This window comes from Maylandia zebra, linkage group LG6 (genome assembly GCF_041146795.1).
Source record: "Maylandia zebra isolate NMK-2024a linkage group LG6, Mzebra_GT3a, whole genome shotgun sequence".
Lineage (NCBI taxonomy): Eukaryota > Metazoa > Chordata > Actinopteri > Cichliformes > Cichlidae > Maylandia > Maylandia zebra.
This window is the reverse complement of record NC_135172.1, coordinates 18,303,135-18,317,153: the sequence shown is the minus strand read 5'-3', so window position 1 is coordinate 18,317,153 and position 14,019 is coordinate 18,303,135. Positions and strand designations below refer to the sequence as shown.

At 41.7% G+C, this 14,019-nt stretch overlaps 1 long non-coding RNA gene across 1 annotated transcript; it reads left to right on the top strand.

Annotated features, from left to right (window-relative positions):
* The first annotated feature begins 24 nt into the window (after positions 1-24).
* On the top strand, positions 25-13,139 carry LOC101485055 (uncharacterized). Its single transcript, XR_002721544.2, has 6 exons — positions 25-680; positions 8,476-8,493; positions 8,756-8,960; positions 10,133-10,897; positions 10,977-11,110; positions 12,227-13,139. It is a non-coding gene; the product is annotated as an uncharacterized LOC101485055 (long non-coding RNA).
* The last annotated feature ends 880 nt before the right edge of the window (positions 13,140-14,019 follow it).

The window sequence follows — 14,019 nt, the reverse complement described above, 5'->3', positions numbered from 1 at the left end:
TTTACGAAATTAATATAGGCACTACAGTGACCATCAAAATGGTGAAAAAATATTGCCGTAAATAGTTTATTTTGCGACATCATGAAACAAACGACAGCGTAAAATGAAACTATAGACGTTTTTATATCCTCATCCGATATATATCGTTATATCGAACAGCCCTAACATAAACCCTCAAAAGTAGGCCTAAACAAACAAAAAAATTCATCTGGGCTTTTGATGAGGACACATCACAACTCCTCACATTAAATTCCTGTTGTTAACAAATACGCTTTCATAGGATCTTCTTGGTTAAAGACTGAACCAGTTTTCTTAGATTATATTGTAAGGTGAAGACCCTGCAATATTATTAAGAATGAATGAATGAGTGAATTAGAAAAATGTTCATCTGTTGTCAGCATGTGCTCGTTTAAGGTGGACTGAGCCAAAGTGGAAAGCTGTAATCTGGTCTGATAAATCAAAGTCAGGAAATCATGGAACAGCCATTTCTGGGCTAGAAAGAGACACCATATAGCTTGTTTTTGGTGCACAGCTCACAAGCAATCATATGTGACTGTATGGAGTACCATTAGTGTGCAGGGCACCACTGTGTTGCATCATCTCTTCTCCTCTGAGTGTTTGGGAGCTAAGGAGTCCAAATGGTTTTGCACTGTTGCAGCAGGATTTCAGCTGCTCAGGAGGTAAGAGCCTGCTTTGTTGTATTATTCATTTTGTAATGCTCCAAATGTTTTTTCAGTGGGTGACAGCTCAGGAATGCAGGCAGGCCAGTTTCAGAGATATTATGAAATACACGGCATGAAAAGAATCCCGAAGTGTAATAGGAGAAGAGATGAGGGTTAAGAGAAGCCTTTTGAGAGACTTATTTTGGGGCAAATAAAACTACATTTCATGAATTTTCTTGCAAGCTTTAAGTTTACTCCATGACTTTATGCAGAAAAACTAATGAAAGATAACTTGTTTACGTGATTATCTGTGTGAACACCTATATCAAAGCAGAGGTTTTTACAGTTTGCGGGTTTGGCCTATTCAGGCGCGTGTAAACACAATGCCACAATCTCCCCAGGAGTGGATGTCCAAGCAAATCCCAGCATTGCACAGTCAAACCATGCAATACTCAAAGAAATCTAAGAGCTACATCTCAGACTCTACAGACTCTAAGTGTTTTGAAGGGAGGAAGGTTCAGGGCTGAAGCAATCAGCTTCATGGGCTCATCCGGTTAGAATAAGAAAAGCAGCCATCTAATGCAGAATTATTTTCAGGGTACTCCTTTTATTCTCAAATAAATAAGGCAAAAAAGGAAGGAAACAAAGACACACATGGACTGCCAATGCTCAGCTGCCGCCCCGTGTGGAAGTGCGGAAAGAGTGAGCCAAAAGTGAATGCAGTCCTTATATACTGTGTGACATATGTGTGACAGGTGAGTGCAATCAAGGACAAGCACCACACCCAATCAAAGGTGAGAGAACTAAACAAGGTGCATCTGGTGAAGTGAGTGGGTGTGCTGGGATGTGCTAAAAGGTGGGTCTCTACAACAGCCGCCCCCATATTTCTAGTGAGAAATATGTTGATATGATCAGGATCAGTCTTCGTCAGGAAGCGAGGGCAGGGGGATCAGACAGGAGACATGGCGGATATAGGTTTTATCCTGTACTAAGACCTCCACAGTTCTGATGTGGTCATCTGGGCTTTTCAGCAAGCGCGTCACTCTTCCTACAGGCCAAAGGGCTCGTGGAAGGTGTGAATCCATAATCATGACGACAGAGTTCAATGTGAGATCTGGTTTTTCCTTCTGCCATTTGGGTCTTCTTTGGAGGGATGGTAGATAGTCTCTTATGAAGTGTCGCCAGAAGTGATCTGCCAATATTTGTGCATGTCGCCATCGTCGTCGGCCTAGGAGGTCAGAATCAGAATAGGATACCAGGGGAAGTGATGAATCATGTCGGCCCATAAGGAGAAGGTTTGGGGTTACGGGGTCAATGTCCGCAATGTCTGAGGATACATAGCCTAGGGGTTTTGAGTTAAGAATGCCTTCAATCTCAATTAGGACTGTTCTTAAGACCTCTTCAGTGACCATTTGTGCACCAATGGTTCTCTTCAGAGCATTCTTCACAGAACATATCTCCCTCTCCCAGGCTCCACCGAAATGGGGTGCATGCGGGGGATTGAATTTGAAATGGATTCTTTTAGTCATCAGGACCGGCTGTAGAGTCGGAGCAAGGTTGTTAAAAGCTGCCCGTAGTTCCTTATCTCCTCCTTTGAAGTTAGTTCCTTGATCACATATAATTTCCAGGGGTGTTCCTCGTCGAGAAATGAATCGTTGGAGGGCCATGAGGAAGGAGTCTGTATCCATACTGTTTAGGAGGTCAAGATGTATACACCGAGTGGTGAGACATTTGAATATTATTCCCCACCTTTTCTCCGATCTGCGGCCTGTCTTGACCTTGTATGGTCCAAAGCAGTCTATTCCTGTGGAGTAGAAAGGTGGTTTGAATAACCTAAGACGAGCAGCAGGCAAGTCTGACATTTTTGGAATGATGGGCTGTGCTCTCCATTTCTGACATGCGACACAGCTATACTGATGCCTGCGTACGGCTTCCCTTCCTCTGAGAATCCAGAATTTCCGACGTAGTTCAGCAAAAAGTCTTTCGGAACCAGCATGATGCAGTTTGTCATCATAATTTTGTATGATCAGTTTGGTCACTGGATGAGCAGGATCAAGTACTATTGGGTGAATGACATTCAATTCCAAGTCTGGGCTTTGCCGTAGTCGGCCTCCTACATGGATAAGTCCAGAATTCCTGCACAACACTGGTGACAAACACAATAGACGGCTGTCGGATGAGAGGGGTTTGTCTGACTGTAAACGGGCTAAGTCTTCACCGAAACTGTCCAGTTGTGCCTGACGAAGGATTTCTTGTTCTGCTGTTTGATAATCAGCTGCAGAAGGAATGTTACCCTTTTGGTTGGAGAGTGAATGAGCCGTGAAATCCAATAGCTCTTGATACGTTCTGAAGCTGGGTGTGTATGTATGGGAGGGTATACTGACAATACCAAAAAAGTAGGATTTCTTTAACTCAGTCTGATCATCATCAGGATGGAGATCTGTAACTGTGGGCCAGTTATTTGGAGGTTCATGCAGAAACGAGGGACCCTCGGTCCACCTGTTTGAGCTAAGGAACTCTTTCAGGGATTTACCTCTCGTAACATCATCAGCAGGATTTGTGGCTGAATTGATGTATCTCCAGTCTTGACTGTTTGTGAGGTTTTGAATTTCTGAGACTCTGGCTCCTACGAATACCTTGAAACGGCAGGAATCTGACTGAAGCCAGTGAAGTACAGTTGTCGAGTCAGACCAAAGGGTGGTAGTCCTGACTGGTAAGGTGAGTTCTGTTTGTATGAGCTCACAGAGGCGTGCGCCTAGTAGGGCTGCGCATAGCTCCAGTCTGGGTATTGTTAAATTCCGTTTAGGAGCAACACGTGAGCGAGCTAACAAGAAACTCAGTTCCACGTGACCTTCAAGATCATCTGATCTCAAATATGCGACAGCACCATACGCTCGCTCCGAAGCATCACAGAAGATATGAATGTCTCGAACTGTGGTAGAAACATCCATTTCCTTAGAAGTATAGCAACGTGGGATGGCAATTTGTGGGAGATAACAAAGTTCTTCTTCCCAGGACTTCCATGCCTCTAAGAGGTCGTGTGGAAGGGAGGGGTCGTCCCAATCTCTCTCTTTTCTCCATAGCTCTTGCACCAAGGTTTTGGCGCGTGTTGTGAATGGGAGTAAGTAGCCTAATGGGTCATACAGACGAGCAAGTACTGCATAGATACGACGCATTGTGGTGGGGTGTGAGGCTAGAGTTCTGTATTTATAGGCAAACAAATCAGTCTCACAATTCCACAATAATCCTAATGTGCGTTCAGGTGGGCCAGATGGCTTGTCTTCAGTCAGGCAAAGTTCATTACTTGCCGTTCTTACCTCAGATGGTAGATGGCTAATCACAACAGGATTATTGCTGGCCCACTGGCGAAGGTCGAAGCCTCCTTCTGATAGATGGTTTCTTAATTTGTCTAGGAGTGTTCGAGCTAACTCTGCTGATGGAAAACTCTGCAAGCAGTTATCAACATAGAAACACTGCATTACTGAAGACTGCACATCGTTGTCAGATTGATATTCCTTCACATGTTTCTGCAGTGCATAGATTGCACAACAAGGGCTGCAGGTCGTGCCAAAGGGGAGTACCTGCCACTCATACACTGAAGGGGGAGCTGCTTTGTTCATGTCACGCCACAGGAATCGGAGGAGTGGTTTATCAGGAGGCAGAAGACGGACTTGGTGAAACATGCCTTTGATGTCGCCACTTATTGCTACTGAATGTTGCCTAAAACGCAACAAAACACCAAGAAGTGTTGGGCCTAGGATTGGTCCTGGCAATAGGTACTTATTGAGACACTGACCTTGAAATGTGAAAGAGCAGTCAAAGACTATGCGATCTTTATTGTTGTGACTTGTCATATGATGAGGGATATACCAGGTTTCTTTGCTATTGTGCATCTCCTCTGGGCTAAGTTTGACTATATAGCCTGCTTGCTCCAATTTCAAAATCTGATCCTTGTAAGACATGGCTTTGCCAGGATCTTTAGCTAACCGAGCCTCAGTGTTGCGGAGTCTAGACATGACTACATTTGGAGGGACATTCAAAGGAGGAAAGTTTGCCATCCGAAGAAGAGGAGTGGCGTAGCGATTAACACCATTGATCTCAACCCTTTTTGTGGCCTGTTCAAGGAGTTCCAGTGCCAGTTGATCTTGCTTTGATCGGATCACAGATTTCTCACTGTATTCAGGTAAAGTGTCTAGTTGCCATAGCTTCTCAACATGATAACGCAGTACATCTGCAGATGAACTGAGAGATGTGAACAAACACTGCACGTGCTCTGTACTGCTCTGGGGATGAAAATCTGTGATCGGGCCTTGAAGTGTCCATCCTAATTGGGTTTTAACTCCTGCAGGAGACCCATATGGTCCCTGTCTCAATGGAGCAGTAGGCGTGATGAGGTGAGTATGATCTGAGCCTATGAGCAGGAGTGGCGCTGCTTTATTAATAATGGGTAATGGGATACCTTGAAGATGCTTGTATCTCCGTTGGAGAGATGATACAGGGTAGGTGTGGTCTGAAAGTGCTAGGTGATTTGCAGTGAAGGCATTAGTAATTGTGTAGGTTTTCTCTGGGTGTGCGATGGGTGAGATTTTGAAACTTACGGAAGAACCATGAATAGTTTCAACTTCCTGACGGACCGTTCTAAGTGATAATCTCTCTGCTTCCCCAGTTAGGTTGAGATGCTGTGCAGCTGATGTCAGAAGAATGGTACGCTGGGAGCCATCGTCAAGTACTGCATATGTTTCAAGGGTTCTTTTGCCATTTCGCAGGAGCACTTTCACGACCTTTAAAAGGACACTAGGACAATCACTAGGTCTATCAAAGTATAGCGTCCTCACTACAGGATGAGTGTCAGTTTTAGATCTCTTATTTACATCGCATAGGATCTGGAGATGTAGTCCCATACAGGTGGCACATGCTTTCTTTAGGTCACACTTTGCGGCCTGATGATTCCTAGCACAACGCCAACACCGTTTGTTTACTTTTATCCAGTTTGTTTTCTCATCCTTTGTCTTCTGAATAAACCCAGGACACTTACTAATGTGATGTTCTGGTGAGCAGCAATATGCACATGTAGCCTTAGTTGTCATGATCGGCTGTGTTGCATGTACAGAATCATCAGATGTATTTGCTTCATGTAATATTGTTGTAAGTGGAGAAGCGTACTTACGGGCAGGTCGTGTCTGGTTGAAGGATGGAACAGGACTGGCCTTCTTTGGTTGACACCTGCATTCCATTTGCAACCAGGATGAGAACAAAGGCAAGGTATACGTCATTTCTCCCTGTTCCCTGTAAACATGCCGTTTGAAGCGACTGAAATGCTCTGCAGGCAACTTCACTAACAAGCGATCGACATGGGAGCCACAGTCTAGTTCTGCACGTCCTTGTTCTCCCATAGTGCTAAGCAACCCAACTAAAGCCTGTACTCGAAGAGCAAAATTATCAAGGCTCTGACCATCACCTGCTCTGATAGGAGGCAGTTCCAGTATATTCTTTAGCTCTTTCAATGCCAGCTGTCTTGGTTGCCCATAACGCTCATCAAGGGCTTTGATAGCTTGAGTGTATGGGTCAGGAGCGTAGGAAAAGGCAAGAGCTAATCGTTTAGCTTGGTCTACTTTGAGGTGATCAAGAAGGACATGATATTTGAAGTGCTCTGTCTCATGAGGATCAAGAAGGTTTGTAAGGGCCATCCGTAACATCCTGTATTGCATTTCGTCTTCTCTACTAAGGTCTGGAAATGAAGGACCTTCAAGCTTATATACATGTGTTCTCGTGCTAGAGGAGTGACCCGAGCTAGCAGTACCAGATATCAAAGGTTTCTGTTCATATGAGGTATTGGATGTAGCTGGTTGCTGCTCTAGAGGAGGGCAATGCTTGTGGTTAGATATGCGAATGAGAGGTTGAACAGGGTCTTCAGCTAAAGGAACAGCAGGTTGAACACATGAGATCTGGTCGGGATCCTGCCGTGATAAGGCCAGGAAATCAAAGGGAGTCTCATCTTCTGTAGCAAGGACTGGTCTAGGCAAACCAGTTGAAGGGATAGCAGCATCTAGTATTGTTGAATTAGGTAAAGGAGGGCTGGCAGCTGTAACTAAGCCAGACTGACGGCTAATCTGCGGAGGCTGGAAGGGTGATTGACAGGTTCCTGTATCAATCACTGGGAGCTGCTCAGGTTGTTGATGTGTTTGAAGACTGGCTCGTATACTGCATACAGAAGCTTTGATTCCCTCAGATGAGACTGTGCGAATGGAAGATCTGGAGCTACAAGAATGGGAAGGAGATGATTGAATCATAAATTGCTTAATCTCCCTCATGGTCGTTAGGAGTTCCCTCATGACCTCATCTTGGGTGGTGGGTAAAGGAACAAGGGATGTCTCTGGTGGTCTTTCTGACTCTCCGACAGGATCCTGCAGCCCATGTGTGTCTTTATCACTGTGCTGACACTCAGTTTGGCTCTCTGTCTCACATGTAGCTCTTCTAGCTCCAGGGTACTGAACTTCATACTGTTGCAGGTAGGCAGGAGGTCTACTATCACGACTGGATTTTCTAGATGGCTGCTGTGTATCCATGATGCTAATACCTCTCCGGCTCGGAGGACCATGCCTTGAAGGGAGGAAGGTTCAGGGCTGAAGCAATCAGCTTCATGGGCTCATCCGGTTAGAATAAGAAAAGCAGCCATCTAATGCAGAATTATTTTCAGGGTACTCCTTTTATTCTCAAATAAATAAGGCAAAAAAGGAAGGAAACAAAGACACACATGGACTGCCAATGCTCAGCTGCCGCCCCGTGTGGAAGTGCGGAAAGAGTGAGCCAAAAGTGAATGCAGTCCTTATATACTGTGTGACATATGTGTGACAGGTGAGTGCAATCAAGGACAAGCACCACACCCAATCAAAGGTGAGAGAACTAAACAAGGTGCATCTGGTGAAGTGAGTGGGTGTGCTGGGATGTGCTAAAAGGTGGGTCTCTACAACACTAAGTATGGCTTGTTTGGAAAGGTTCACTCTCAGTAAAAAGAACATGGCAGCATGGCTTAGCTTAGCTTATCCTAGCAAAGCTGCATCTGAAGAAAACTGCAAGACTTCTGGAACAATGTACTTTATTCAGATGAAACCAAACCAAACTGGCCTAAAAACCAAACTCGGCATTTCAGCACCAACAGCTCACACCAGCTGTCGAGTAAGGTGGTGGAGAGATGATCATTTGGGTTTGTTTTCCACCCACAAAAGCTGGGTACTGGGCAGTCATTGAGTTGACCATGAACTCTTCTGAACACCAAAGTATTGTAGAGTCAAATACGAGGTCATCTCTGTGACAGGAATAAAGAGTACAATGATGCCAAACACAGCAGCAAATCTACAACAAAATGTCTATAAACGGAAACTAGCAGTGTTGCAGTGGCCCACTGAAAGTCCTGACCGCAAACTGACAGCACATAAACAAATGTCCACAAACCTCAATGCACTGAATTTTAGAGAAGAGTAGGTCAAAATCTCTCCACAAATTCAAGTTATATCAGCTCAAGCTGGCTTTACAAGCTACTGAATCATGGCTAGGACTGAATTCATTTACCATTTGTCACTTGCATATATTGTTATTTTGTGTTCTGTTATGTTTTAGTCAATCATAATGCTTTAATGTAAACACAGCACATGTAACCTTGGCTCTGCATACTATCTCTGTTTGTGGTAGCATTGGTTACATTCAGTACATCTGTGTTCCTAAAGCTAAATGTCACTTAATCATTAGTCGATTTGAATCTTTCATTTGTTTATGTAGTTTGGTTATATTTACCACTGTGTGTTCCTTTGTGCAGGTCCTATATGTGAAACAGGTATGTGCTGTTTTCCTATCACTTTCCATGCTGCTTATGTTATGCTACCTTCAAAGGATTGCACAGAGCTGTATAAAAACATATTTTTACACATGGATGCATGTGCGTGAAGGTATTTTGAAATAGCTGTAAAATTACGAGACACTCGCTTTTATAAGGATTTTAGTTTAACACAATATAGCTGCAATCAAGTATAATGTTACGTGCGTGTGTTGGTGGGTTATTTGTTTCCTAATGTGTGTATGCAAATTCACCTGTGCAGGGGCTCGGCTGTGATTGGTGGACCTAAGGAACGACCTGATGTAACTGGTTCCTGCTGTGGACGTGAACTATAAAAGGGCGACTGAAGAGCTGCGGTGCGGGGGGTGTGGCAGACTTCCCGTGCACTTGCCTCAGGTCCAGACGGAGCGGCCGTAGCTATTTGGTTAAAAGGTCGGGCATGTGTGTGAAGTGCGGAGCAAGTAGGGGTGAGCTGCCGATTATTTTGGGAAGCCTTCTTTTCTCCTGTGTTTTTAGACCAGGGAGGTCAGACTGTGTTATTTCTTTCTTTTCTTTTCCTTGAACAGGTCAGAGGGGAACCGAAGCCTAGGTTGAGTTTTGTTTGTTGTGTTGGCCTTAGCTCACCCCGAAATTATACACTGCCACTACCATTGTTGTGAATAAACTATTGTTAAAAGTCCGATGCTGTGACTGTGTCTGTTTGGGCGTGGGAAGTCATGGGACACCCCGCTCCTGTTACGGTCATTTCGAGCCGGGTCGTAACATATAAGATATAAAATAAGATTTATTTTTAAATACATTGTTTTTGCATTGTTTCTAACCAAATACAGGGTTTTTAAGACTTGCAGAATCACTGCATGCCACCATTTTTTCAACAGAGTTAGTGTGGAGTTCACAAACTGCCTACATGCACAATAAAATTCAGAAGATTACAAATAGCAGCATTCAAGCTGCACATCTCAGGGGACATAGAAATAGTTCTATGTTTGGCTTTTTACGGATGATCAGCAAGCATTTATTCTCAAAAGAAGGTGTTTTTTGTGTTTTGTTTTTTTTATTAAAGCATTCAAAACTATATCCTAAATCCAAACTACCTTGGGATGTACAGTACTTTATTTATTATTATTATAGGTTATAAGTTAAGTGGTTTGAATCTTTTAAAATCCTTCTTTTTTTAATGAACATGCTCTTGTGCTTTGGTTGAATTGAACTTAAACTTTCTGTCTCCAGTTTGTTAGTTTCTCACTTCTCCAGACTGCAAGATTTCCTGTGTGGAATGATTTTCATGAGCAGTGACCCATAGTTTGACAAGCAGCAAGTGTCAGCATTCAGAAGCTTCCCAAAACCACTCCAGACACTTATTTGTGGATTTATTTTAAAGCACCATCTAAATTAACTTTAATTTTAAGAGATTAAAACTGAATGCACAAAGTCAACAGTTACATTTGCTTTGATTTTGATGACTATGACCCTGGGATACAATCTTAAAACCTCTATTTTCATTCTCCTGTTCTGCTTCTACCACCATCTTTGCTGTTCCAAAAGTACCCTAAAAGCTTTAAATTCAAGATTATTGCTCCTATAATATCTCCGCTCAAACTATCTGTTCTTATGCTTTTATTTCCTGATTCTTTTGCAGAACGCACATGAGCTGTACCACAAGAACATCGACTGCATGCTAAGAGCAGTGACAGCCTTGGTTTTAAAGAAGTGGTGGTCAAAGAAATGCCCCAGATAAGCCCACCCACATCCTTTTTACTGACACATACATACTAAAATAAACATCACCACAAAAACATATAATGGCAATGGTAATCAGAATTAATACTCTTTGTGGTTCCACATTTTCCAAACACCATTCCTTTATCAGTTACAGTCTGCAAAGCTTCAGTTTGTCAGTGTACATTTAAAAGAATACAAGCATGTGTTTACTGGATGCTCGCACTGAAGTTGGGCATGGTTTCAGCATACAATTTTACCACATCACAAGCCTTGAGAAAAAACATTTTCTTCCACAGAGAGGTTCAGTTACTGAGGAAACACAAAGCTCTTCATCTCACTGTTTAAGACCCAAACCCAGGAAAAGCAACATGCTTGAAAACAAAATGCATGCTTTTGGAGTTAGAACTTTCTGTGTAAAACACACAGAGACACAGACACACACATTCAGGGGAGGCTCAGGGCACCATTAATAATTACGGTTAATATGATCTCACTTAAACTTGAGAGGGGACGTGTAAGTCAGCTCTTCACAGCTCTTGCAAGTGCATGACACAGAGAGAGAGAAAGAGAGAGAGAGAGTGTGTCAGAGAGGACATAAAGTGTGTGTATGTGTGTGTGTGTGTGTCGTGTAATGCAGCTGCTGCGTGATGATCAACATCCACAAGCTTCTTTACTTCGCTAAGTAAGTGTTTCTCCCTCATTTTCAATTGCTGTGTCATATGATGTTGGATGATCTCACTGATGAAACTATCAATGTACAGCTGTGGGAGCAGGCGTAAATAGATGGCCTCTTCATTAGCTGAGCTGGAGATGCTGACCATCATGTTTTCTCTCCTGGTTTTTGCCCTCTTCACACTTGGAGGGATGCTCAATGAGGAATGTGGACAGTCAAATGGTACAACCAAGACACACACACACACACACATACACTAATGTCTGGACTGTGACTTAGCGTCTGCACTCACACTTAGGTAAAATAGCAAAATATTAGAGCACCAAAGTACTTCAAAAATGATTACACATTTCAAATAATAATAATATATAAATACATATATACATTCATACATATAGGAAATTTTTGTCATCAACTTAGTGAAGTTTGTCAACTCTGCAAGCATTAAGCACGTGTGGCACACATGTTTAACGAGATTTGGATTTCCACATAACAGAGTTATTTCCACATAACTGAGAGTTATTTCCACATAACTGAGAGTTATTTCCACATAACTGAGAGTTATTTCCACATAACTGAACTTTCTATATCTTCCTCCTGTTAAGACAAACCCGTCTAATTATGAACCTCAGCTTTGAAGCGTTATCTTTAACCTTATTTTCACACAATAAGGTTCTCTTTGTATTTCATTTGTACTTCCTTTGACTGGAATTGCTGCTTTGTTTTATATATTTTATGTTTTAGTGATATTAAATTATTATTATATTAAATGTATTATATTTTTTTTCCATTGGTTCATTTATACTTCCACTTAGAGAATGCTTCAGATAAAAAAAACTACCACTAGATCACAAGGCAAACTGTCCAGGCAGGATATAAGATTCTTATATATCTATTTACGATCTACTATCATGAATGAACCCCACACAATTTCTATCAAATGTATAAATCATATTTGATAGATTTATATATATATATATATATGTATATATATATATATATATATATATATATATATATATATATATATATACACACACACATATATATATATATATATATATATATATATATATATATATATATATATATATATATATACACATACATTATTACATTTAATTCTAAGATTCGATTATGATAGGTCCATTTTTTTAAACATTTATATTTAATAGCCTACAACATGAAAGATGGTCAAATTATTTTGTTTGGCATCACATTAATTATTAAATGTTATTAATAAATCATTATTATTTTATGTGACCAGATCTGTGATAAAGTATTGCATTTTGAGGTGAAAAACCAAAGCAATTAACTTTCTGTTTCCATTTTCTGCAGCGACTAACACAAACCCACAAAACGATGTGCTGACTGTCTGACTTTGATGAGGGTTATGATTCAGATACAGAAGATTCACAGGGGAAAAGCAGCCCTCTGAGAATGTGACAGTCAAAGCCCCCTCCTGTGTGAACCTGTTGGTTACCAGACAAAAAGTTGAACTGATAACCTCTGAACACAAGTGCATGTGTACTTTGTTAAAGGATCTTGCATCCTCCAGGATGAGCCATAGGGGAGTGGCCTACACTACACATTTTAAAAGAAAAAAAAAGGACTGAACAAAGAAACGCCTGCTTTAACAAACAGTGTCAAGTCAGTATCTCGTGCCTGCTTTCTTTGTGAGAGTGTGAAGACAGAAGGATTTTATCTAACCTAGATCTGTAAGCAGCTGCTTCTACCAGTAAGTTTTAAAAGCTTAACCGTACCTGCTCTTCTTCTTATTCACTCTTTTCTTGTACCTCCTCTTTGAGTTGCTCAAGGATGTTTTCTTCTACCCACTGACGGTTACCTTTGATACTGGAAGGCAGTTGAAAAATCTAGGTCAAAAACAAAAGGTGTGTTTGGCAGGTTGTGAGCAAGCCATCTGATCACTCTATTGAAATGAGAAGTATGAATCACTTGTGCCAAGGCTCAAAGGCTATCGCTAGTGTGAATGCCTACATTTACAGAGAGAAAAATGTAGGAATCACAGGCCATCTGTGGTCGGCTACACTGATTCATTCAGCCTGTCTGTGACAACATAAAAATGCTCTGTTATTCAGCACCAGCTCTTGTTTGACAGCCGTGTTTTCATAAACATGTAAATCTATAACTATTTTGCTTACCTGACACGTGATGGCTAAAGAGTTAAAACAAAAAGAATATAATAAAGGATGTTTGATTCTGAAACTCTGCTGAAGATTAAAAATTTATTCACTGATGTTAAGTTCACAGAAAGTCCCTGAAACTTCAGTGACTGTACTTTTTTCTTTGATTTTTCACACTGACTGTTTTATTCATGGGAGCCCGGCCTGGAGTTTCAGCCTGCCACTCATACTGCGATACCACTGTACATTTCTTAACTTTCTAAACCCAGCAGGTGATACTGCTGAGGTTGTGTGAATTCTCACATTTCAAGCTGAATATAAAGCAGAGAAGTCTCGAATGTAATGCCAATTCCAAGTTTATACAGCCCTCTGGTGGCAGTGCATGCAGAACTGCACTCGAAGGATTGCAAAAGCCTTTAAAAAAAAAAATCGTCTACTGAACTCACTTACAGCCTGATTTGCTGGGCAGTTTACAGAGAATTAAACTGTTTAATATTTTAAAATGCGCCCCATTTTCATGAATACACATAGTCCATAACTTAATCTTAGAAGTATACACTTACCAGCCACTTCATAAGGTAGATGTTAGTATTCATTTTGCGGTACAGTGCCGCTTTAATTCAACCTGATATTGATTGATGATTTGTTCATACTGACACAATAGCATCACACAGCTGATAGTTGTCGGTTCAACCACATCCCATCGGATTCAGGTCTGGTGACTGTGGAGGCCACCTGAGTACAATGCGCTCATTGTCATTTTCAAGAAAGCAGTTTGAGATGATTTGACCTTTATGACATGGTGTGTTATCATGCTGAAAGCAGCCACCAGAAGATAGGTCCACTGTCATCATAAAAGAGTGGACATGGTCAGCAAAAATACTCAGGGAGACTGTGGCATTTAAAAACATGCTCAGTTGGTACTAATGGGGCTAAAGCATGCCAAATAAACATCTCCCACCACCAGCAGCCTGAACAGTTGATACA